A 24,074-nucleotide genomic window follows, 5' to 3' on the forward strand; every position below is an offset into this window, starting at 1 on the left:
CTTCGATCTACTCTTTAGCTGTCATGAAATGGAACCAAAAAGTAAGCATATATCCCATTTCCAGGAACCCAAATTACCCAAAACAATATAATGTATCAACGGAAAACAGAAAATATATAGATTACCTTAAACTAATAATTTTGAATCATGAATATATAGATTCTCTGGATCTCTTTTGTCTGCCCAGGAATCAACTAGCGGAAAGAAAAAGAAACATTCTTGAAGATGAATATTAATTATGTAAGAAAAAGAAGAGTGGATGGATTGCTGTGCTGCGAGAGAGAGAGAGAGAAAGAGAGAGAATGTGGTTGTGATGAAAGAGGCGGGACAAGTGGACAACCTAAGAAAACACAGTTTTTCTTGGGAACTTAGTTGCATGTATGGTTCTCACTGTAACTCAACTTTTGGCGCCATTTTTCCGCCAACTGCTCTCCGTCTCTGCCTTTAAATCTGTTTCTTTTTCGTTGGGCTGAACAAAATTGTGAATGACTTTGGGCCACAACTCCATATTTATCTTGTCAATTGTTATAATTGGCAAATTATTATGTGGATCAAGGTCCATCTTACAAGGTGGATCCAGATACAAAGGTACAAAATTTACATACTAAATGTTCACAATTTATTTTTTTAAAAATCATAATTTGTGATGATCTTGTATTGTATTAACAAATTTTCAAAACTTAAAAACATAATTTATATTCTAGATGTTCAGAATTTCAATACTAAAAATAAACAATTTAAGATCAAGGTGGACCCTGGTCCATGGTATAACAATTGTTATACATTGGACCAGGATCCATCTTGCATTGTGGATCTTGGTCCAAAACACAATTAACATATTATATATCTTCATTTAATAATATATATATATATATATATATATATATATATATATATATATATATATATATATATATATATATATATATATATATATATATTATGTATTTTCAGTTTCTTTACAAGTACATAATCCATTAACGGAAGGTACATCATATTATGTTAACAATAGGTACATAATCTGAATATCTTTTTTAGACCGTGATCCACTGATCCACAATACAATGTGGATCCTAGTCCGTGGTATAATTTGCATTATTTTGTAGTTCACATAAGCTTTTCTTATACAGTTAATAAACTTTTTTCTTTTTTCTTTTAAATTTCTTTTTAACCAAAACAGAGGAAATATTATCTAGTAAAATTAGGATAATGATTAAAGGTCTGGATTGCATCCCTGGTGTGCATATGAAAACTAGGATTTGACTGGTAAGCTGACTGTGCGACTCGCAATTTATTTTCGCAATGAATCTAAGGGAAGGATCTTGTATGCTTAGAATTAGTCCAGTGAAATTGAAATCACCTAAGTTTATAATAATAATAATAATAATAATATAAACACGTCTTCTAATTTTTTTTTTTTTTAACTTTTACTTAGTATTAAATATCCAATGGATGGTTGTTTTGAATTCCTGTTAGTCGTTGAAATCTATGTTGCACTGATTCAGAAGTACATGGCAAATCTATCTCAAGTGTCTTAGAATCTATTTCAACACTATTGAGTCAGTGTTCAATTCCTTATCCTTATCATAATCATCCGTTGTACGTCTAACTTATGTTGCAAAAGTCTGTGATTCTGATGATGCAAGTTGTATCTATTCTTCATATTCAACTCGTTAATCATATGCATTTGTTGGGTTGAGCTTCCCTCCTATGTGATAAATAGCTCATGTTTGGACCAAGCCAACTTTTATCCACTATATTTTTAAGCCTAATTATTATTATTATTATTATTATTATTATTATGTTATATAATAATAATATTAGGGAATGTAAGAGGTTGGAGAAGCAAACGTTTTTGACATTTGAAGGGGTGAAGAATTAATTCTCTATTTATTCTTCATTACTCACATGTTCATCTAGTGATGAAGCTATAAAATGGGAGCAATCTACACATATAGATTGAGAGTGAGAAAAAAGACAAAAACACAAAAAAGAGTGGGCAGCAATAGTTCGGCGACAGCAAGTCCACCAAGGAAGAAATCAATTTCATTTTGGTGCACGTTTGCTTTGTTTTGCCGTGAGTTTGTCTAAGCTATTGGGTACAGTCTTCATCAAATGTTTTGAAGGTCAATTTGTATTTATTCCAGGCATCTTTTGGGTAATCTCGTACTACTTATATTCATTTTATCTTGTTTGTGGTAGTTGAGTATTTTGAGTACGTACGAGATATTATTCCTATTTAGCCTGTGAATTTAAAGGATGTATTTGGCCTAGAATTGGTGTATTTGATGATTTGTGGATGTATGGCTCGTGTATAGCCTGAACTTGTGTACCCGAGATTTGTTATAGTAGAATTGTTGGTGGTGGTGGTCCTGTGATTTTTCCCTGTGGTGGTTTGGGGTTTTCACGTAAATCTTGTGTTCATTGCTTTGTTATTTATTTTTGGATATTGTGTATCATCTTGTGTTTGTGCTCCTGTCGGTTCTGTGATTTTTCATTGTCACAGGAAGTGGAAATTTTCCCAACAGCATTAATTCCATGTAATGATTTGTGGGCATGTACCTTTCTCTCACCTATTTTCCATCCTAACACACTCTACATACTCCAGTATTTTAAAGCTTTGGCACACCATGAACTGTTTCAGTTCTAATCAACTTATCTAAGTCTCTATAAGTCAAGTGACCCAATTTCTGGTGCCACAATTCTGTCTCATCCAGCTTGCATTGATTACTTACTTGGGCTTGGGGTGCTTAATTGATGTGTGGTGAAACATTAACCTTTGGGGTTGTTAATTGGGAAAGAAAAGAGTGTATCCCGAGATTCTTTCTATTGAAATTTTGAGCTAAGAACCTTGTCAACATCTACTCTAATTCATAGCCAAGGTAAGGACAAAGATAATATTCTTTTGAGCCTTTATGCATAACTGGTTCATTTGAGTATTGGGTAGTTGTGAGAACAATTAGTTTGGCTTGTATACTTGTGCGTGTTTTTCTTTTTTTTTTCTTTTTTTTTTTTTTTGTTAATCCTACATTAATCTGGTTGAGGACAAGCATGCTCTAAAGTGTGAAAATATTTGATAAGCGTTTAATTGTTCTGTTAGTGTTTTTAAATTGTTCAAAAAATCCTATATTATAATTGGCAATATTATTATGGCACATACTAAGATAGGTTTAGAGTTTGTCCGACCAGCTCTACAGTCGACTGATCAATCAGAAGCAACAACAGAAGGACTGACACTGAAGATCTGATTTAGGAAGCTGATTTCTAAAACTATTACGCGGTATTATCAGACAAGTTTGGAAAGAAGATCAGCGTATATTTTCAAGAAAGGTATGGACCTAATCTTCTGAGATTACATTCCTCTTTTATAGTCCTACCTTCTACAATCAAAGTCTTTTATGGAGAGAGTTTATTGAAGAATCTATAAGTACCCTCACTCGAAGAGATTTAGGGTTACGCCGAAAGTAAGAAGAAACACTCCCTATCTGCTATATGAGACTAGATCTTTGATTGTCATGTATCTTCTCAATACAATATGTTCATGGTGATTAAGATGATGAACTTGAGAAGAATCACTGCTGCTTAATCGAAAGGACACTGTGATCACACTGTTGTCGGAACAACATTAAAGCGCGTCATTGAAGTGGACTGCATCAGAGTGGGCTCTCCAAGTGAAGGGATTTCATTGGACTTCTGTATGCATGGCTCTCCATCTTCAACAATCCACTAAACCTGTGTAGACTGGGTATGTACCTTGTGTGGGGCACTTGGGTAAGATTATTGTATATCTACCTTTGTACATTGGATTATAATTTAGTGGATTGGACGCCTATGTGATCGTCCCCCGGACGTAGATACACACTGTATCGAACTGGGTAAATATTCTGTGTCGTTGAGTTTGTGCTGTTATCTTTCTCTTACATCCTCTACATGATTGATTATTACTGACTATCTTCGTAACTGAATCAATCAGTAATCTCGGACAGTTGACTAATTTTGTTAATTTATCAAAAAAGAGAAAATGCAAAATTACATGTGGTATCAGAGCTTTTAAGCCTACATAGTGACTTGATCCGACGGGTTGCTTTTAGTTTTGCTTTCTCTTTGTCTTTCGCAAGTTTGTCTGTGTGTTCGTTGGCTGGTTGTTTGTATTCAGGATGGATGCAAGTATGAAAGCACCAGAACTAGATGGTCATAACTACTCCTTCTGGAAGGCTCGCATGGAGATATATCTTCAAGCACAAGGTACCATGGTTTATCGTACGGTCCTAACTGGGTGGAGTCGTCCCACTACTCAGAATGCACAAGGAGTTACTGAAGATAAGCCCATGGAGACTTGGTGATATGCACATTTTACACTCATATTTTAGGTACATTTTTATAATAATTTTGCATTGGTTATTTAATATTATCTAATAATTAGTTCTTTTTATATATAATATATAATATAATATATAATAATTAATATATTATATATATTATATATTATATATATTTAGTATACAGTACGTAACATATATATATATATATATATATATATATATATATATATATATATATATATATATTAGAAATCAACAAATAAATTAAATAAATATAATATTTTAATTTGTTTGCTTTCCTAACAAAACGTATGGTGCAGCAGCAAAAATAAAGTCAATGGGAACTATTCCAAGGCATTATTACAAGGAGTTTCAACATATGGCACAAAAGTAGGAAACAAGTGGTAGGAAATAGTTTAGGTTTATTTTTAGAATGCTATAAATAGTAGAAGTTTCTTATTGTAAAATGTTCATTCTTCCCCTCTCGAATATTCTTTAAGGTTGTTATCAATGTCCATTCGCGGCTAATTTCTAGTTTGGTTTAGTGAATTGAAGCCCCGGAGTTCATTACGCTGTAAGGTTATTTATTTATTTTTATTATATATATATTTTATGCATTTGAGTATTAAATATTCTTCTAAATTATTTGAATAGTTGTATCATTTAATTGCTAGGGAGGCCTACTAGTTATTTATTTGATATAATTATTTGCTATATTAGATAATGTTGTGCTACAAATTATTCTAATATTCAGTAGCAACTGAGGTTAATTATTGACGGCTTAGTGATAATTGGTCTCGGGTAGAATATTTTCCTAAATTAAATGCAACCGCTTGTGCTTGTGTTATTTAGTTTGTCGGTTTTCCTAGTTCCTATTGCTGCTACTAAATTAAATCTATAGCGCTTGTCTTAGATTATTTAGTAGTTAGGGGTAATTAAACCGCTTGTACTTTATTTACCTACAACTAAGGGAAAACAGAAATAAAATAATTTCACGACAAATATTCAATTGCATATTAATTACTTTATTAATCAATGATCAGTGTTGAATTCCGGTGGTGAATCTTTACTAACCAAGGTCTCCTATTATAAGTGTTTTCAATATATTATTTTCATTGCTTTATTCGTTCAATTAAATTTCTTGTTTATTTAAATTCTCTTTTATTTTATCTTTATTCTCGATATATTCCAAACCCCCCTACCTTTAATTTGAGCACAAAAGTTAAACTAGTTACTCCTCGTGGGATCGATCCCTACTCCCGCTACTACGTTTGTAAGGTTTTAATTTGGGAGCCTACGACAGCTCACCAAATTTTGGCGCCGTTGCCGGGGAGATTTTCTAGCTTATTTTGTGTTTGTTTATTTATTTAATTATTTATTTTGTTATTTGTTTATTTGTTTTTCATTTGTCCCAAAAAAAAAAAAAATTTAAAATCTTTTCTTTCGTTACTTTTATAAAATTGCTGCAATATATTATCTTTTTGTTTATGCCTGTAACTCGATCTGCTAATCAAAAAATCTTGCCGTACAATCCAGAAATTGAAAGAACTGTACGCAGGTGGAAGAAACAAGCTTTGAGAAAATTGGAGTTTAGTGATCTGGCTACCGATTCTACCGATTCTACCAATTCTGATTTAGAAGAGGAACCCATGGCTCAAAATCGGACCTTAAAAGAGCTCGGAGCTCCAAATTTAGATCAACAACCATTATGCATCACTTTCCCTGCTCTGGATGCCAATGTACAATTCGAACTGAAATCTGGATTAATTCATCTTTTGCCTTCTTTTCATGGACTTGCAGGTGAAGATCCGCACAAACACTTAAAGGAATTCCATGTGGTGTGTTCAAGTATGAAACCCACAGGGGTTACTGAAGAACAAATCAAGTTGAGAGCCTTCCCATTTTCTTTGAAAGATTCAGCGAAGGATTGGCTATATTATTTACCCTCCGGAAGCATCACCACATGGAATAACTTAAAGACATCATTTCTTGAAAAATATTTCCCAGCTTCAAGGGCGGCCAACATTAGGAAAGAAATCTGTGGTATAAGGCAAAACAATGGAGAGTCCCTGTATGAATATTGGGAGCGTTTCAAGAAACTATGTGCAAGCTGCCCACACCATCAAATTAGTGATCAATTACTCATTCAATACTTTTATGAAGGACTTTTTTCAATGGATTGAAGCATGATTGATGCCGCAAGCGGTGGTGCTTTAGTTGACAAGACACCGGACGCTGCAAGAACTCTAATTGCAAACATGGCTGCAAATTCTCAACAGTTTGGCAATAGACTTGTCCAACCGTCTAAGCAAGTGAATGAGGTAAATATTTCTGCTCTTGAACAACAAATTACTGGTTTAACTACTCTTGTTCGTCAATTAGCAGTAGGCAATATGCAAACTGTAAAAGCATGTGGAATTTGCTCGGTAGTTGGGCACCAAACTGATGCCTGCCCAACTCTTCAAGAAGAACCTATTGAACAAGTCAACATGGCTGGAGGTTTTCCTGGACAACCTCAAGGTAAGTATGATCCATTTTCTAATAAATATAATCCTGGATGGAGGGATCACCCGAACCTTAACTATGGGAACTCACAAGGGAACCAGTTTGTTCCGAATCGTTCCAACTTTCAAACATATAGACAACAATTCCCTTCCAGCCAACAACCAGCCCAAAGCTCTAGCTCAGGTATGAATCTAGAAGATATTGTTAAAACTCTTGCTACTAACACTTTGCAGTTTCAACAAGAAACACAACTATTCCAACAAGAGACAAGAGCTAGTATTCAAGAAACAAAGGTTAGTATTCAAAACTTAGAAAGGCAAGTGGGCCAACTAGCAACTACGGTAAGTCGGTTGGAAGCACAGAGCTCTGGCAAATTACCCTCTCAAACGATCGTTAATCCTAAAGAGAATGTAAGTGCAATTACTGTGAGAAGTATGTCGCTGGAAAAGAATGTTGATTTAGACAAGGAAATAAGTGCAGGTAACATTGCCAATAAAGAGAAGTCCCAAGGTAACCTTTCTTCTTTTTCTGATTATGAACCAGTACCCCCTTTTCCTCAAGCTCTTTTGGAACCAATAAGAGGAAACTCAAATAATGATTTATATGAGACATTTCGTGAATGTGAGGCTAATAAACCATTTTTAGATTCTATGAAAAAGGTACCTCGCTATGCAAATTTTCTAAAAGAGGTATGCACATTGAAAAAGAAACAAAATAAAGGAGTTGATGAAGTGAAAGTGCACGAGAATGTCTCTATGGCTAGTCAAGGCAATCTTCCTGAAAAGTGCAAAGATCCAGGTATGTTTACTATTCCGTGCATGATAAGTGGTGTGAAACTTGAAAATGCTATGTTAGATTTAGGAGCTTCTATTAATGTGATGCCATATTCTGTTTATAATTCGTTAAATCTTGGACCCCTGAGTAAATCTAGTATAGTAATTCAATTGGTTGATGGATCTACTACATATCCTAGGGGTGTGATTGAGGATTTGCTTGTTGAAGTTAATAACTTGGTTTTTCCTGCTGATTTTTATGTACTGGATATGGAAAATGATAATAAAATTTCTCATATTTTGTTAGGAAGACCATTCCTAAAAACTGCAAAAACTAAAATCGATATTCATAATGGTATGCTTACAATGGAGTCTAATGGTAAACTTGTGACTTTTAATATATATGATACCATGAAATCTCCTAGTAATGATAATTTTGCAATTTTTGTTGATTCTTTAAAACTTGTTAAATTTAATGAAATTGCTTCTAATGAAAATACGGAAGAAAAAAATAATAAATCATCTTTGAGTCCTAATCTGCATGAAGGGACTATTTCTTTGAATAATCGTAATCGTCGAAGGTACTCAAAAAGACGATGGAAATTTAAAGAAATATCAGAAGTCGAGCCAACGACGATAAACAAAGGTGCTGCTTGGGAGGCAACCTAAGGTGTGTTTGTTCCATTTTTATTTTATTTTATTTTATTTCCTTTTTCTGTGCATTTTTTATTCAACATTGGGGACAATGTTGGTAATAAGTGTGGGGGAGGGATTTAGTTTTATTATTAGTTTGCTTATGTAAAAAAAAAAAAAAAATTTATTATTATTATTTGTTTTCTTATTTCAAAATTTTCAAAAATATTTTACTAGTATTTTATGCAAAATAAGTATTATTTTGAAAAATTGCTATATTTTCCTTTCCTGAAAAGCATAACATGATTGAATAAATAGTTTGGCAAATTGTGATTAGTTTGTTAGCAATTCCTGTTTGATATGTAGTAGTTATATTAAGTAAGCAATAAACCTGTGAGTGTTTTGAGCCACTGACTGACACTTCGGTCTTATTTTCTTTCTTTTGTGTGATTTCTTCCATAATTTTGTTTCTCTAGAACTTGCCTTGATTCTCTTTTAAAGCTAATTAGACCATGCATGATTCAAATGTGATTAAGGCCATTATTTGACTTTGAGCCTCACTAGCCAAATAACCGGTTTGTCCTATGATTTATTTCCCTTTGTTAACCACTTTGAGCTTTATGGTCATTCCTTTCTTTATTTTGGACCACATTACAAGCCTTTTATATCTAAAATAATGCCTTCACCCAGCTGAATAACTAGTGGAGCAAATTTTGGATTATTTTTGTAATCTACGTGAGGTTGGGAAGGATAAGTGTGGGGGAGATCATTTACTCTTATTAATATGATTGAGAGTGAGGTGAGTTGTATCTTCGTTGCCAATATGTCGTTGGTCTTCTATGAAAAAAGAAAAGAGGAAGTAGTTCACGATTCAAAAAAAAAAAAAAAAGCATGAAAAATTGAAAAAATGAAATGGAAAAATGAAGAATATACGTTTGAAAAAGAAGAATATTGCTGAAAATTTATGAGAAAATGAAAAAGAATCAGCAATTGATTTTGAGTTGAAGTTACTTCTAAATAAATGAAGTAAGGGGAAATTCTGGTAATACTGAGGAAGCATTCTGTACCTCAATGGGATGTGTTTTTTTTTTTTTATTGGAAATTGAGGGTGTTGGATTACTTGTATTTATTTGTTCCTCTAGTTTGAAGCTTTTGTTTAAGCTGATTTCCTAAAAATTCCCTACTTTAACCCTAACCCCATTACAACCTGTGAAAAGTCCTTATGATTTGTGTCATGCATGACTCTTGTAGTGGTGATTGAGAAGATATGCAAGCCTATGGTAGATCAATTTTATAGGAATGAACTTGAGTGAAATTTACACCCATCAAACACTTGAGTGATGAGTGATATTCCTGTGAGGGCTTACTTATTTAGTTTTCTCCATTTTCAAACAGGGTGCTAACTTATTAATTGTAGGGTGCTTCAGATTGTTGTTCATGATATGTTATGAGTTTTGGAAATTTCATTTCTATTTACTTCGCAAATAACATTTTTTTGCTTGGGGACAAGCAAATGTCTTAGTGTGGGGGAATTTGATATGCACATTTTACACTCATATTTTAGGTACATTTTTATAATAATTTTGCATTGGTTATTTAATATTATCTAATAATTAGTTCTTTTTATATATAATATAATATATAATATATAATATATAATATATATAATAATTAATATATAAATATATATATATATATATATATATGTTACGTACTGTATACTAAATATATATAATATATAATATAATATATATATATATATATATATATATATATATATATATATATATATTATATAATATATAAGAATACATACTAATATATATATTACGTACTACTAGTAAATAAATAAATAAATAAATATATATATATATATATATATATATATATATATATATATATATATATAATATTTTAATTTGTTTGCTTTCCTAACAAAACGTATGGTGCAGCAGCAAAAATAAAGTCAATTGGAGCTATTCCAAGGCGTTATTACAAGAAGTTTCAACATATGGCACAAAAGTAGGAAACAAGTGGTAGGAAATAGTTTAGGTTTATTTTTAGAATGCTATAAATAGTAGAAGTTTCTTATTGTAAAATGTTCATTCTTCCCCTCTCGAATATTCTTTAAGGTTGTTATCAATGTCCATTCGCGGCTAATTTCTAGTTTGGTTTAGTGAATTGAAGCCCCGGAGTTCATTACGCTGTAAGGTTATTTATTTATTTTTATTATATATATTTTTATGCATTTGAGTATTAAATATTCTTCTAAATTATTTGAATAGTTGTATCATTTAATTGCTAGGGAGGCCTACTAGTTATTTATTTGATATAATTATTTGCTATATTAGATAATGTTGTGCTACAAATTATTCTAATATTCAGTAGCAACTGAGGTTAATTATTGACGGCTTAGTGATAATTGGTCTCGGATAGAATATTTTCCTAAATTAAATGCAACCGCTTGTGCTTGTGTTATTTAGTTTGTCGGTTTTCCTAGTTCCTATTGCTGCTACTAAATTAAATCTATAGCGCTTGTCTTAGATTATTTAGTAGTTAGGGGTAATTAAACCGCTTGTGCTTTATTTAGCTACAACTAAGGGAAAACAGAAATGAAATAATTTCACGACAAATATTCAATTGCATATTAATTACTTTATTAATCAATGATCAGTGTTGAATTCCGGTGGTGGATCTTTACTAACCAAGGTCTCCTATTATAAGTGTTTTCGATATATTATTTTCATTGCTTTATTCGTTCAATTAAATTTCTTGTTTATTTAAATTCTCTTTTATTTTATCTTTATTCTCGATATATTCCAAAAGTTAAACTAGTTACTCCTCGTGGGATCGATCCTTACTCCCGCTACTACGTTTGTAAGGTTTTAATTTGGGAGCCTACGACAGCTCACCACTTGGACAAACGATGAAATGAATGCCTCAGATCTAAACAACAAGGCATTAAATTCAATTGTAGGATCTTTGCATGAATCTGTTTTTACTCTTGTCACGGGAGAAAAAGAGGCTAAACGGGTATGGGAAATTCTCGAAACTAGATTTAAAGGAACTAGTGATGTCAAACAGTCAAAGCTACAAATGGTTATGTCAGAATTCGAAGCACTCAGAATGACTGAGGAAGAAACGATTTCGACCTTCCACAGTAGGGTTCAGAATCTTATGAACCGAGCCTCAATTCTTGGAGAACCTTTCACTGATGAGAGAGTGGTCAAAAAGATCCTTCGATCTTTACCTAAACGCTTTCGAATGAAAGTAACTGCTATTTAGGAACACACACGTTGGGAAAAGAAGACTGTCGGAGAACTTATGGGAAGCTTACACACATATGTACTAGAAGTTCTTGCTGATGATGATCTTGGAAGCAACAGAAAAGGAAAGTCAGTGGCCTTTATGACTGAGGCTGATCGAGAATCTGACACAGACAACATAGATGATGAAACCTTGGCGCTTCTAACCAAGAATTTCAAGAAAATCTTAAAAGGTTTCAACAGAAAGGGTCAAGGTCAGTCTACCATGACACAATACAAAGGCAACAACGCCTCATATCAAAAGGCTGAAACAACACCTTTCTCACAGAACAATCAATCTCAGACTGGTCGAACCAGACAAAACAGAAACAGTTCCACAGACACAGGTAAATCCCTCAACCGGTCAGTGCAGTGTAGGGAATGTGAAGGATATGGACATATACAGGCTGAATGTGCAACGTATCTCAATAGGAAAAAGGCTATGTCTGTAGCTACTTTAAGCGATGATGAGGAGGAAATTTCAAATGATCAGTCAGATGATAATGTGGGAAACTTTGTAGCCTTCTTTACTGCTACAGACCTTCAGTCAGACGGAGATCAATCAGATGAAGAATCGTACATATCAACTGATGATTTTGAAGAGAGACATACTCAACTTGAAACAGAATTTGCAAAACTTGTTGCTAGCTGGGAACAACTTGTAAAAGTGAATAAGAATCTGAATGAAGAGCTGAAGCAAAGAGATGATCTTCTAAAGAAACTGAATACAGATCTAGTCATAAAAGAAGATCTCATCACTCAGATAAGGTCCGGAGAAGGAAAACTGATCAAGGAATTGGAGAGTCTGAAGAAAAATATCCAGATGATGGATACCACATCTACCCTAGATAAGATTCTAGACTCTGGCAGAAATCCTAATGATAAAAAGGGTCTGGGATTTGAACGAGGTGAATCTTCGAATAATGCACCTAAGTTTATCAAAGAGGGTATGTCTAAGACCACAGCTGATCACAACTATGAACGAGGCCAGTCATCTCAGTCAGTGGAGAACAAGGGAAGGAGGTACGACCAGACTGCTGATACTGGCCTGGCCAGATTAACTCATCAATCTCATTATTCAATGTTTAAAAATAAGATTGTCAAAGTTAAATATTACACCCCTATTTGTTACTACTATCAAACAAAAGGTCATACTCGGCCTGAGTGTTATTTTTTCTACAGAGATCAAAGGAAGGAAAAAATATCAGAATAAGACCATTACACCATTCACTAGACAGGTTTGGGTCTGGAAGTCAGAAGTTATCTGCTACCCCACCATTGTTCTGACTGCATCTACAACTGACGCTAGATGGTATTTTGACAGTGGGTGTTCCAGACATATGACAGGAAATGTTAAGTGTCTGATGGCTGTTCAACCCAGCAGTGGAGCTGTAACATATAGAGATGGACAAAAAGGGAGAATAGTTGGGAAAGGTATCCTAAATGTACCAGGTTTACCTCAATTAGAAGAAGTCCTGCTAGTCAGTGGGTTGAAAGCGAATCTAATTAGCATCAGTCAGTTGTGTGATCAAAATTGGAATGTGTGCTTCGATCGTAACTGCTGCAGAGTTAGTGACAAAGCAAATCAACTAGTCATGGAAGGAACTCGGTCCTCAGACAATTGTTATGTTTTGGCAAATGGAACTACTTGTCACCTATCCAAATCTGATGAATTAAAACTCTGGCATAGACGACTGGGTCACGTAAACTTCAGAGATATGGATAAGTTGATAAAACTGGAAGCAGTGAAAGGTGTACCTAAGATCTGAATAGATCTGGAAAAAATCTGTGGTGCATGTGCTATTGGGAAACAAATCCGAACTCCACACAGAGCAGTAAAAGGCATCACCACTGAGAAGTGCCTAGATCTTGTCCACATAGACCTCATGGGGCCAACACAGACTGAAAGCATTGGGGGAAAGAAATACATATTTGTGTGTGTAGATCATTTCTCTCGATACAACTGGGTATACTTTCTGAGAGTAAAGACAGAAGCTTTCAAGGCCTTTAAAACTCTGTGTATAAGAGTTCAGAAGGAAAAGAATGAGTCTATAATAAAATTTCAGAGATTGAGGAGTGATCATGGAAAGGAATTTGAGAACTCACTATATTCAGACTTCTGCTCCGAGCACGGTATATCACATGAGTTCTCAGCTCCTAGAACTGCTCAACAGAATGGAGTAGTGGAAAGAAAGAATCGAACTTTACAAGAAATGGCTAGAGTTATGCTACATGCCTCACATCTGCCGCAGCGTTTCTGGGCTGAAGCAGTACACACAGCCTGTCATACCATAAATAGGGTCTATCTTAGACCAGGAACAACCAAAACACCATATGAGATCTGGAAGGGTAAGAAGCCAAATCTGAAGTATTTTTATGTGTTTGGGACAAAGTGTTATGTGCTGGCTGATAGAGAACAAAGAGGGAAGTTCGAACCAAAGAGTGATGAGAGCATCTTCCTTGGATACTCTCCAAACAGTCGTGCCTACAGAGTCTACAACAAGAGGACTCAATCTGTGATGGAGTCAGTAAATGTGGTTATAGATGACAGTCCAGAAGAATCAGTAGACACAATAGTGACAGATTCAGTGACAGAGCTTCCTCTCAGTGACCCAACTGCCACTGATAGCAACAGTCAGCCCAAATCACAAGAATCGTCAGATGAAGATCAAGAAAGTTCGGAACAGGAGACAAACCTCATAAATGAAACTGGTAAAGACAAACCCACCAGAACTCAGAAAAACCATCCATCAGATAACATTATTGGAGATCCATCAGATGGAATGAAGACCAGGAGCAGAATAAGAAATAATCTGACAGAAGTATCTGGGTCTGCTTGTTATACCTCAAAGATAGAACCCAGGAATGTTAAAGAAGCCTTACAGGATGATCTGTGGATCAAGGCAATGCAGGAGGAGCTACATCAATTTGAGAGAAATCATGTCTGGGATCTAGTTTCAAGACCTGATGGGGTTAATGTTATTGGAACGAAGTGGATCTTTAAAAATAAAACTGATGAAGCAGGGAATATAGCAAGGAACAAAGCTCGGTTAGTGGCTCAAGGGTATACTCAGATTGAAGGAATTGACTATGATGAGACTTTTGCTCCTGTAGCTAGACTCGAGTCAATCAGGATTTTGTTGGCTGTCGCATGCATTTTGGGATTCACATTGTTTCAGATGGATGTCAAAACAACATTTCTGAATGGCTATCTCCATGAAGATATCTATGTGGCCCAACCTAAAGGTTTCGAAGATCTAGATCATCCTTCATATGTTTATAAGCTTCGAAAAGCTCTCTATGGTCTCAAACAAGCCCCACGGGCATGGTATGAACGACTGACACAGTATCTGCTTCAACATGGGTATAAACGGGGAAGTGTTGACAAAACCCTGTTTGTAAAAACTACTGGAAGTCATGTAACCATAGCCCAAATCTATGTTGATGACATCGTGTTTGGATCAACCTTACAGAAATACACTGACGAGTTAGTAAAGATGATGAAGGAAGAATTTGAAATGTCTATGGTTGGTCAACTGACATACTTCCTAGGTCTACAGGCCAAGCAAAGTCCTGAGGGATACTTTATTTCACAAGAGAAGTATGCTAAGAATCTAGTTAAAAAGTTTGATCTGGAATCATGTAAATCATCCAGGACACCAATCTCCACCTCCACAAAAGTATCGAAAGATGAAATTGGTATATCAGTGGATAACACAGTCTATCGCAGCTTGATAGGCAGTCTGTTGTATCTAACAGCCAGTCGACCAGACATAATGTTCAGTGTTGGAATCTGTGCAAGGTATCAATCTGACCCAAAGGAATCACACCTGATAGCTGCAAAACGCATTTCTGAAATATGTTAAAGGAACGATGCAATATGGCCTCTGGTACTCCAAGGACAGTGAACTGAGTCTGGTTGCATACTGTGATGCTGATTGGGCAGGAAATATTGATGATCCAAAAAGTACCTCTGGAGGATGTTTCTTTGTTGGAAAGAACTTAGTATCATGACTAAGCAAGAAACAGAATTCAATTTCACTAAGCACCGCAGAGGCAGAATACATAGCTGCAGGTGGATGCTGTACTCAGTTGGTATGGATGAAACAGATGTTTCTGGATTATGGTCTTTCTCAAGGGATAATGACACTCTATTGTGACAATGTCAGTGCTATTAATATCTCCAAGAATCCTGTTCAACATTCCAGAACAAAGCATATTGACATCAGGCATCATTACATCAGAGACTTGGTTGAATCCAAGGAAATTGAATTGGAATACATTCAAACTGACAAACAACTGGCGGATATTCTGACTAAGCCACTGGTTTGACTTTATTTGAAGACTCCTCTCTATTTTTGTTAAGTGGTTTTATTTTGGCCTTAATGATATCTCAAAAGATTTTAATCTTTTTTTCAAAATTCAAATGTCCTTGGGTTCCGTTTCCTTCCTAAAAAGAAGCTATACCGTTGTGTCAATCAATCGCGTCTGCATGATATTTGACAAGCCGCATTGATTAGGGTTCTTCACCCTTTAGTCTATTTGATACCAGGCCAAGAAGAGAACAGGCTTTCAAGCATCTCAGCACTCAAACCCTTTCTCTCTCAGCATATCTGCTCTCAGTATTGTATTTCTCTCCTCTCTCAAAAAAAAAAAAAAAAAAAAAAATTCTCCAATGGCGGACCCGGTAAGAAATATCATCATCAAGCTCGGAAGCAAGACACATTCTCCGGAGGTGGCCCTTAAGCACATTCAGACGCTATTGCAGTTTGCTATGCAGAAGAAGCTCAAACTTGATCCTCTGCTTCGCGACGAGATTTTAGTAACTGTGATGACCTATTACCCAGAGTTTTATGCAGAATGGTCTGAAGATGATGCGACTGAACTGCTTATGATGGTTTCTGAAGCCAGTGATGAAGTTTCTCCAGTATATATTCCAGAACCCTCGGATGGAAATCAGGCCGGGGCATTCCTTCAATACTTTGCACATCGAGCCCTAGAATTAGTTGAGGTCTCTCGACGGCAAGCAGAGGCGCACCCTCTGTATCTTGAAGCTGCTCAGAAAGAGGCAAAACACACATAGGAGATCCTCCGAAACAGGTCAAACAATTCTGAAACTCCTATTGAAATTTCACCAGATAAACCTGATGTTTCTGCTACCCCATCTTGTGTGCCTGCTTGTTCTGAAAATTTAACTGTTTTGGATTCCGAGAATCCCCCTGTGAATGTTGATTCTACATCTCTGCCTTTGAGTGAGTCTGTTGATGTGAAAACTGATGTCTTGCCTGTGTTTGATGAGAAAGAAAAATCCTCTGATGAGCCAAATAAATTGATTTTAGTTGTTTATGCTTCTGATAATATCGCTCTGCCTCCGGCTGAAATTGCTGATGACCCTAAAGAAGTTTGTTCTGTCGTTGACACTCCTGTCTTACCTGCTAATGTTGAATCTGTTGATCCATCAAGTCCCCAAAAATATGAGAAAACAGGTGGAATCCCAGTCTACACTGCCACATCATTAGGCGAAAGTTTGGAACATGTGCGACATTTTGCTGGTCTACCATCTGCTTCAATCCCTCAACCGTATCAAGTGATTCACCCTTCCGAATCTTCCAGCGAAGATGATAAAATACTGGCTGAAGTGTATGGATCTCAAACACTTCCATCTAACATTCCAACTATTGAGGCCACTGCTCATCCTGACTCCACGACCTTCAAAATTCGAGAAATTTCGAATATTATTGGGAGCTCATCTGCCAATGTTTCTGATTCCAGTCATTCTGTGACTCCTGTTCAATCCCCATCCAAAGAAACAAGAAGGTCTAAAAGGAAGAATGTTCCAGTAAAGGTTGTTGTTGAGACTGGTGATGACAGTGCTGATGTGGATCAGCCTGAGAAGAAAAGGAAGTCGAGTGAGGGTGTTAAGCCGGAAGAAAATCCGCCTGTTCAACAAGTGTTCAAGACTCTGCAATCGTCTGTTAAGCAAAAGGGGCCTGCTGTTCAAGTTACTTCTGTACCTGCACCATCTGTCAAAAAAGGGAAGCCATTCACACGATCAAGAGGACGAAGCATTACTCCTGAAGTTCAACCTGTCGAAGAAACTAATCCATCTGTTTACAGGCCTCAGTTTGTTTCTCCTGCTGCTTAGACCAAATGGTCTACCATGGTTAGAAAGGATCTTATTGTTCAACGATCTGTGGATGAGAACCAGCTGAATTCTGTATGTGACATTTTACCTTTGCTGAATGAAGTCGGATTGTTGAAGACTGTCACGAACATCTGCCCATACTCTAAGCTTCTCACGTATGAATTCTATTGCAATCTCAATGACGAGATTGACAGCCTATCTGGGCCACGACCGATGCAGATTTTCATCAGAGGAAGGTGGTACGTTTTTGGGCTGGACATGATCAATGAATACTATGGTTTGACTGCTGTGCAAGAAGACCTTGTCACTGACTGGAACTTGGTGGCCAGAACTCTTACTGGTGGACAGACAAAATCATGGCCTACAGGAGATAAGGACTATCTGCAGAGCTCGCATCTCACATCCAGATATGTGATTCTACATCGGCTGGCCCTTCACAATTGGCTCCCATCAGCCCATTTCCACATTGTTGGCAAGTTACTGGCAGGCTTCTTATTTCGCATTGGAACGAAGATGCCAATTGATCTGGGAAAATGGATTTACTATCACATTCTTACCTTAATTCATCCACGGGAACAGAAGGTAAGACTACCCTTCCCAAATCTGATTTTTGGCATTCTTACCACTCAGGGTCTTGAGCCTATGCCCAGTGAGGTGATCAGCCCAACACTGCTCTATACTGTTGATAAACGTCTGTTGACTGGAGATCACATTCGGGATGTTGTCCCTGTATCTGCCCTATCCAATACTGAACCTGATGCTGTGTCTGATGACTCTCCTCATGCTAAGGATGTTCAGCTTTCCATACAATTGAAGGCAAGGGTCGCTGATCTTGAGACAGTACATAGCATTATTGCAAAGCAACTGACAGGGGCCCGTACTGAGCTGGCAACCGTACTTCTTCGTTTAAGCCAATCTGAATCTGCTGCTGCTGCTGATCCTGCGATGTCTGACAGTGACACTCCCTCCAATGCTTGACCTTTGGCTATCATTGGCAAAAAGGGGAAGTAGTATGAACTCAGGGGGAGTTTTTTTGTTTGTGTACCTTCTGGCCCTGGCTGGGCGTTGTTTTTTATGGCACCACTACTTGGATCTTATGTTTTTGTTTTAGTTCTATGTAATCGGATCAGACTCATGGATTGCTTCTTTATAATAACCTATCTTAGTTCTTTATATTTTGTCTATCTATATAGTCGAGTTGTTTTGCCAAATAATAGCCAAAGGGGGAGTTTGTTAGTGTTTTTAAATTGTTCAAAAACCCCATATTATAATTGGCAATATTATTATGGCACATACTAAGATAGGTTTAGAGTTTGTCCGTCCAGCTCTACAGTCGACTGATCAATCAGAAGCAACAACAGAAGGACTGACACTGAAGATCTGATTTAGGAAGCTGATTTCTAAAAGTCTTACGCGGTATTATCAGACAAATTTGGAAAGAAGATCAGCGTATATTTTCAAGAAAGGTATGGACGTAATCTTCTGAGATTACATTCCTCTTTTATAGTCCTACCTTCTACAATCAAAGTCTTTTATGGAGAGAGTTTATTGAAGAATCTATAAGTACCATCACTCGAAGAGATTTAGGGTTACGCCGAAAGTAAGAAGAAACACTCCCTATCTACTATATGAGACTAGATCTTTGATTGTCATGTATCTTCTCAATACAATATGTTCATGGTGATTAAGATGATGAACTTGAGAAGAATCACTGCTGCTTAATTGAAAGGACACTGTGATCACACTGTTGTGGGAACAACATTAAAGCGCATCATTGAAGTGGACTGCATCAGAGTGGGCTCTCCAAGTGAAGGGATTTCATTGGACTTCTGTATGCATGACTCTCCATCTTCAACAATCCACTAAACCTGTGTAGACTGGGTATGTACCTTGTGTGGGGCACTTGGGTAAGATTATTGTATATCTACCTTTGTACATTGGATTATGATTTAGTGGATTGGACGCCTGTGTGATCGTCCCCCAGACGTAGATACACACTGTATCGAACTGGGTAAATATTCTGTGTCGTTGAGTTTGTGCTGTTATCTTTCTCTTACATCCTCTACATGATTGATTATTACTGACTATCTTCGTAACTGAATCAATCAGTAATCTCGGACAGTTGACTAATTCTGTTAATTTATCAAAAAAGAGAAAATGCAAAATTACATGTTCTACTTTTCTTATGCATTTATTGGTCAATTTTGGATTAGTATTACTTTAATTGTGATTAAAAAACAAAGGCCAATTATGTGATTATGTGATAAAGTATGTAGGGAGGCTTATGGAAGCAATATTGTGTTTTGTAGATAAAAAGGGCAATTCTAAACGCGGAAAAATGGAGAAAAGGAGCAAAATATGATGAAAGCAAAAACGACGATGTCATGCAAAGGTATTACACATAACCGCCGCAGCTCGTGAGAAACAACTTCAGCAACCCAATCTCTGCGACTCTGCTATCACGATTGGTCATCATGCGTAACTGGAGTTCTCGAAGAAAACTTTTGAGAAGCATTTTCTGCTATCACACAACTTTATTGCGCAAAGTTTGGGTTCGTCAGGACAACTTTAGAGAGGTAGTTTCTGATACCTTGAGCTAGCATCATGCATGACATGGTGGCGTGAAACAAACTTCTACAAGGTGGTCAAGACTGTCACTAGGTTCCATTACGGGTGAGAGGGCCTCGTGACGTAGCGATTTTCAGAGAATATAAATAAGAGAAACTAGATTTTATTTTGGGAGTTCATTTCTTTAAATTTTTAGACATTAGTTAGTTACTATCTAGTAGAATTTAATGACCAATTTCTTTACAACACTAGAATTTACTTTTCAATCTTAATTTCAATTACATTGCAATTTCAATTCAAAGTCCTAGTTAGATTCAATTTCATTTTCATTGTGGAGCACGGATTGAAGATTAGATTTACATTCATCAAATAGATAAGTCAATTCTACTTCTCTTCATTGCAATTTCCTTATTTGCTTTTCATACTTTGATATACTATTTTGTGTTTGTTATGGGTTACTTATGTGATCTTGAATTCATTGTTATTTTCCTTGTGATTGTGAGTGAGTAATCTCTTTTGGAGGGATACAGAGATGTAAATTTGGTTCATGGAGATGTGACCTTGAATTGGTTGAGTAGGGGATATGAGACTTGTATTTGATGATGTTGATTAACATGATTAAGTTTTGATTAGGAAGTGATTACCTAATCTTGACTCAAAGAGTTAATTAACCTTACTTCACCTTTGAGGAAACGGGAGTATGGGATGACAAGATCAATGTGTTTGATGAAATGCCTCTTAGCCACTTATGAGTCATGAGAATGCCCTTAAGTGTTCTAAGAGTGTGAAATGACCTTAAGAAAGGCTTCTATCCAGTTACAAGGCATTCGTTATCGAGACAATTGACTCTTCTCTTATTCTCGGTTTGGTTGCATTACCTAGACCTAATCTTAATTTCTATTCCCCTCCTCCTCTCTTATCATTGTTATTCATTACTTGAGTTTGTTAATGCATCAACTATCCTTTATTAAGGGTTAGATTTCCATAAGAAGATTTAATACCTTGTATTTGAGATAGGCTCTAAAATCCATCTCTAATTTTTTGAGAATGACAATACTCACCAACACAAAAATATTCATCATCAAAAGTCACAGTTGCCAGGGATTGGTAGAGGTGTTTAAGCTTTTGTTATTTTCCAACATAAGGGAAATCTCGTCTAATAGAGGCTACCCATTTTTTTTTTCTCATTTTAACTTTTAGCAATTTTGGTATTATTTGCATTACTTAGACACTAGTTGTTTTTGCTAACAGCTAGTGGTTGTCTTCTAATCATTGTGTGATTATTCATCAAACATAACAGAAACCCATAACAATCTTCACCCCTTCTTATCAGAGGCAATATTAAGATCGAGGTGAATAGGTTATCTTCGTGCCCCTTTCATCATAGGTGGGATTTAAAGTTTGTCAGCCCACCTTCACTAAGAAGTTCCAAATCTGGCTAGACAGTCGTGCTTATAACCATGATTGTTAGCCCTGGTTAATGGAGAGCTAAAAAATTGTCCATCAACAAAAGATAGCCAATGATTTTTTAAAATAAATAATATTATTTTATTTTATTAAAATAATAATAAACTGTTAGCATCCACCTATGCCCAAAATGTTGTGTTAGCTTGGCCAACACCGCACCAGTAATAACTCCCTAAATATCTCATATTAGGGACTACTTGCACTATTTTATCAATTTAATTATAAACCTCGCTCATTGAAAATTTTTCACTTAGGGTGTCTAATTGCACTATTTATTGTACTTAGAAGGTAAATTTGGCACTTTTTTATTTTCTTCTTCTTCTCTTCTCTCACTGATGTGATCGCCCTGCAAACATATCGGTAGTCCTTTTCGAGCAAGAACCAAACTCCCAAGAAAATAAATAAAACTCAAGAACAAATGTATTTCACGTATGCATTACTACTTATTATAAAGCTTTAAATAGAATAGAGAAATAACAATATAAGCTAAATTCATGGATCATAACTAACTAATGTTTACGCTTATATAACTCATAATCCGCAAAGCGAATCGGCATCTTGTGCATCCTCATCGGCCTGGTATTACTAGTTCCACGTTCTGCATGCATGACATTTCTCTCATCCTTTTGACTTGAACTCAGCACCAGCAATGTTGTATCAATACCCGATGAATGCTAGGAAAAAGGTCAGAAAGTACATTTGCAGGAAGCGATATTGCCTCTTCAGGAGGCAAATCAACCTAGTGAATTAGAGCCTGATGTTCAAGTACCCCCCCCCCCCCACGAAGAATAGTGGGGGTGTCCAAAATCTGAACCGGCGCCGAGGACATATCTTAAAGGAAGACGACTGGGATAGTCGGGTTGTGTAATTCCATGGCATTACCCCGGCAAGGTTTAAAGAGAGAGATATGAAAGACTGGATGAATCTTCAAAGACTGCGACAACTGCAAACGGTAGGCAATAGGGCCAATCCATTCCACAATTGCAAATGGTCCAAAGTAACGAGCACTCAGTTTAGGGAATGGACGTTTTGCAACCGAAACCTGGCGAAAAGGTTGGAGTTTCACCCACACCATATTTCCCACTTGGTATTTGACCTCACGGCGCTTAGGATTCACCATTTTCACCATTCGATTCGACATTACCGTCCTTCAAGGGATCATCCAAGGCAGTGATATTGGTGGAGTTTGGAGCATAATGGGAAATAACTGGGGGAAGTCTACCATACAAAGCTTTGAATGGACACATTTTTAGACTTTGGTTGTAGCTGTTGTTTTAACTAAACTCCACCCAACTTAGTAACGAGACCCATGTTGTCGGTCTATCACTTATAAATGCTCGAAGATACTGCTCAACTCCCCGGTTTACGACCTCCCTTTGACCATCAGTTTGGGGATGATACAAGGTACTATGTCGAAGTCTCGTACCACTCAACTCGAACAATGTGCATGTAAAAATTGGGTCTCGGTCGGATATAATTGACGTTGGGAACCCATGCTGTTTGATAACAATGTCAACAAAAAGTTAGTCCGTTCTTTTGGTTGGTAAAGCCCCAAAATGGGCATACTTTGTGAGTCGATCAACCACCACCATAATAACAGTGTACCATTGTGAAGAGGGTAGACAAAAAATAAAATCCATTGTGAGCTTATCCCACACAGTCTCTGGAACCGAAAGTGGCTGCAACAACCCAACTGGAGCATTAGTCAGAAGTTTGGTTTGTTGACAAGTTAAACAAGAGGCAACGAATGCCTCAACATCACATCGCATGTACGGCCAAAAGAACAAAGATGACAATCGGACCATCGTGCACTTCACTCTAGAATGCCCGAAAACCTTGGATGCATGAAATTCCAGCAATAGAATTGGTTTCAAAGACACTGAGCGCTAATATAATAGCGTTGACGGTAAAATAAAATACCGTGCATTCGCAAGAAATCTGTCGATGATTTATTAGCATCCATGCGTTGATGAAGGACTTTAAGGTCCTCTAACTCAGTGTTTTCCCAATGCAAAATCTCTAAAAACTCCGGTACATGTCAACTAGCAATCAACATTACACAAGTAGCCTCATGCATGTGTGATAAAGTGTTTGCAGCTACCTTCATTTTTTTCGGGCTTATATTCGATTCGAAAATCATACCCCAGTAACTTGTGAATGAATTTATGTTGTTCCGGAGTGTGGATTGTTTGGGTCAGGAGCTCCATAAGACTAAAACGATCAATTTTAATAATAAATGAACTCCTGGGCAAATAATGGCGCTATTTCTGGACGGCAATAGTTAGAGCTTGTAACTCTTTTAAATATGTTGATGTTGTCATCCACCTTCCTTCCATTTTCTTGTTGAAATAAGAGA

General features: G+C 36.3%; 1 long non-coding RNA gene across 1 annotated transcript; it reads right to left on the reverse strand.

Annotated features, from left to right (window-relative positions):
* Window positions 1–11,980: 11,980 nt before the first annotated feature.
* On the reverse strand, window positions 11,981–22,374 carry LOC109158122. The gene is made up of 3 exons (XR_002050310.1): window positions 22,162–22,374; window positions 16,960–16,965; window positions 11,981–11,990 (listed from the first exon to the last, which is right to left on the reverse strand). It is a non-coding gene; the product is annotated as an uncharacterized LOC109158122 (long non-coding RNA).
* Window positions 22,375–24,074: the final 1,700 nt, after the last annotated feature.

The sequence above is a fragment of the Ipomoea nil genome, unplaced genomic scaffold, assembly GCF_001879475.1.
Source record: "Ipomoea nil cultivar Tokyo-kokei standard unplaced genomic scaffold, Asagao_1.1 scaffold2805, whole genome shotgun sequence".
Classification (NCBI taxonomy): Eukaryota; Viridiplantae; Streptophyta; class Magnoliopsida; order Solanales; family Convolvulaceae; genus Ipomoea; species Ipomoea nil.